The sequence below is a fragment of the Pinus tabuliformis genome, chromosome 8 (genome assembly GCF_031772625.1).
Source record: "Pinus tabuliformis cultivar Carrire ecotype Pingquan chromosome 8, CPIR1, whole genome shotgun sequence".
NCBI classification, from domain to species: Eukaryota; Viridiplantae; Streptophyta; class Pinopsida; order Pinales; family Pinaceae; genus Pinus; species Pinus tabuliformis.
In genome coordinates this window covers 1,613,482,484-1,613,486,319 of record NC_142294.1, presented here as the reverse complement: position 1 = coordinate 1,613,486,319, position 3,836 = coordinate 1,613,482,484, and the positions used below count along the sequence as shown (strand labels likewise).

Here is a 3,836-nt window from a genome sequence, read left to right as displayed (position 1 = left end):
CGGGTGCTAATGAGAACATCTCAAAAACAATATTAAAAAACTTATAAGAACAATTATGTTTACTGATGCATTGGGCATGACGTAATATGAATGATATGTATGAAAGAAAATCTTTGAAAGGAGTGTGAACATTAAATACTTTAGACTAACCTATGAAATATACTAGAATTAATAGCTACCACTAAGGAGAATAAAAATGTTACATGGCACTCTAACTTACCATTAATGTAAGAAAATATTGAAAAGGATAGAACACAATAGGAGTCTAGTTTCAAAACACACACACTAGAATTTGCACTAAAAGGGTGCAAAACATGTCGATAGAAGCGTAGATGAATATATAGTGACGCAGAGGTATCACTACAGGAAACAAGGACATGGACGTGGAAGGCATGAGGAATCAAGAGGCTAAAGTATTGGTAGAGTAGAGTTTTCCAAGTGGGTAAAAGTGCATTACAGAATCTGCAATATTTTATATTTATATCACTGAACTCGTAACTAAAATAGAAGCAATTTTCGAGGAGACATCACTGTGAGATTCTACCATCTTATCTGAACAACATCCTAGAGATTATGATAAGAAGTTGTTTGGATGGGGGGGAGAAAAAAAAAATTCAGAAACACACATTTCACAGGATGCTCAAAAGCCTAAATGAATTGAATTGGTGTCTTTCTCTACTGAAATTTAAGGAATCCCCAAGTATTTTTATCATGTTGCGATTTTCGATAGGTAACAAATAAATTATGTGCTAGTATTTAATGATAATTTGTGGATCCGAGAAAATGTGAATGCTTTGTGGAATGCTTCATTAAGAGATGATAGATTTTTTATATAAGATGGAATGGAGTCGTACAATCTATTGTTTGGCATGAAGAAAACAATCAAAGTTTTCCATTTTGCTTGGAAAATAAGACAAATGTTTCCAAATATTTTATTACTTCCCAAACAAATTTGCTCCAGGTAAGGGAGCTGAGAAAATAAGCCCTTGAATCATGGAGTGGAGAGTCCATGGTCGTAGTGAGCATGTGAGGTCATTGAATGTATAGGGCTTTACGAGGATTCTTGTCCTTTCTATGGCACTGCACTTCCTCCATCACACTGACCGATTACACTCATTCTACTAAGAATTCCTGACTCAACTTCATTTGGGAAATGCCCAAGCTCAAATCAGTGTCAACAACAGCCTCGTTATCTTCATGGGTACCTTGATCACTTGAACTTTAACTCTATTTCATTTTGTTTTCCCTATACTCCTACTGCATAGATTGTATCATATCCATTTATGTAGTGATATTGTGAAATTACATAAACATTTTTTTTTCTTTTTTTCTTTCAGTATGAAAAAAGCATAATGTATTATCATATAGGATCAAAATATAGATATAAACATCATCCATCCTTATCCAGTTACAACATAAAACTATCTGGGAAAGCAATACATCCTTCCCAGTCCGAAAAAACCATATAGAACTAAATACATCATATGAACACATATGTCCGATATGCAAAAAAGTTCAGAATTTTAGAAGAAGATAGAAAGAAGTAAATCATCTAGCGATGTGGCCAATGAGAATATACATAGTGTATCAGAACACCTCCCATATCTTTTCCATCCAATCTCATACATGAGAAATAAAGTGGCCAGCAGAAAAATAAGAAAAAATGCACAAAATTATACAAAAAAAAAAAGAGAAAATAGGAATTACCCAGGAAATGGAAATTCCCCAACATCTAGAACATTGTCTCCCAAAATTATTTTGATATGCATATCACCAAGATTACCTTGAAGACCCCTCTTTGAAAGTTCAGATGAACAGAGCTACCAATTTGAAGACCATGCTTTCCACAATTTCATCTTTATCGTTCCCCAAAGCTGCCAATTTGGTCCCTTCTCACTTCATTCATGCTCAGGCTTGATCCAATTCCTTGTCTCTTCTGAGGAATCTTGCGCTTATCATGGCATTTTAACGTCCTGGTTACGAAAACCTTTGGGGGAGGCACTGTAACTTTTCCCTACAAGGAGATCAGGGGAATATTCCCTTGGCCATATGCACTTTCGCGTTTAGGCGGGGAAAAAATTCAATGAAAGTTATAAAGGAACATAAGGATAAGAAGAACATGATGAAGAAGAGGCCCGAAAATCGGTTAGTTTAATGTTTGATAAGAAGCTGCAACATCAGCTCACAGCCATGGACGACATGGGTGTCTACACAAGTGGAGAAATTCATCTTATCTTGGGGCCTATGTTCATTGGCAAGATGACTTCCCTTATTCATAAAATGTGAGCAAAGATTCAAATGGGCAGAAAAGTGGTGCTTGTGAAATCTGACAAAGATACAAGATATGGGTTGAACTCGATTGTCTCTCATGATGGTGCAAAAATTCCTTGTTGGGTTGTTGCATATCTTGCATCTTTCAAAGGAAAATTAGGAGAGGAGGGTTATATATAGGTAGATGTGATTGAAATTGATGAAGCATAGTTCTTCAAAGACCTGTATAGATTTTGTCAGATAGCAACTGATAAAGATGGGAAAATTGTCATTTTTATTGACCCTAATGGGGATTATTTGAGGAAGATCTTTGGATCGGCTCTTGAGTTTATACCTATAATTGATTATGTGGTTAAATTGAAATCACGTTGTGAGTTTTGTGGTAAGGTTGTGTCATTTAGATTTCGTAAAACAAGAAAATGAAAAACTGAATATGTTGGTGGTGCAGACATTTACATGCCAGTGTGCCAACAACATTATGTAAATGGACAAATTGTTATTGATACAGCGAGGACTATGATAGAATCCCCGAAGGTGCAATTTGATATTTGTGCACAAGATACCACAACATCTGGATAATTATGTCTAAATTTTTTGCATAAATATCTTTTCATTGCTTGTGGGATATACTTCTTTCCTTCACTAAATGTCAAAATTTGTCTTGGCATAATTAAGTGCAATAGGGGTGGTTTGATGGTTGGCATTGCTCAAACAAGGAAATGTTTGACTACCTAGGGGATCTGTGTAAATTTCTAACAAATTTATTCCATGAAGACAAAGGAGTTTCAATTCCCTAAGATTTAGAAGCCATGAAAGGTCGTGACTTCTCAATTCCTTGGAATAAGAGAGATCAAGTAGTCGAAAGTTTGACAGATTTCCAAGCTGATCTAGAACGGTGCCAAAAAATCTCATTGTGGACAGGTTAAGGGATTTCGATGTTTTCAATAGTCCCAGCCCTCACAGAATAGGTTGTCCTATAAAATTATTAAAGGCAACATTTAAATTTTGTAAACTACTTAACTCAACTAGCGATGCAGGATGGAGGGCACCACTTAAACTGTGATTATTTAAATCTACAGTAACAACATGGCTAGTCTGGAGACACCTTCCTAGTGGTAGCAGCTTAATGAAGCATTCCACGAAGAATTCACATTTTCCTAGAGCATGCTTGAGAAAATTGGTCAACAAGTGGAGACACTATTGAGATTTGTGACACTTGTCGAGGACGACGAATCTCAATAGTGTCACCAACAACAACCTCATAATATAATGCCTATCAACATAACTAGGTTGTATTGCTAGTTGTAAATTGCATGTCAACACCTAAATTATTTCTTGATTTGGAGAAATATAAAGGAGTCACACAAACTTAGCATAAAAAAATAAACCATGGGAATTATTATATGAAAATTAAGTAAAAGGAAGATAACAACTAATAAGTACATTAATAATAATAATGTGGAACAATGATATAAGAAGCATATATATCAATTAAAAATGTATGTGCACGTTTATTAGTGGGTTGAACTATTTGTAAAGTGGACGGATTAAACTTAACATCTATA

The 3,836-nt window shown here is 35.1% G+C and overlaps 1 pseudogene; it reads left to right on the top strand.

Annotated features, from left to right (window-relative positions):
* The first annotated feature begins 2,157 nt into the window (after positions 1–2,157).
* LOC149242236 (thymidine kinase-like) lies at positions 2,158–2,850 on the top strand (annotated as a pseudogene).
* The last annotated feature ends 986 nt before the right edge of the window (positions 2,851–3,836 follow it).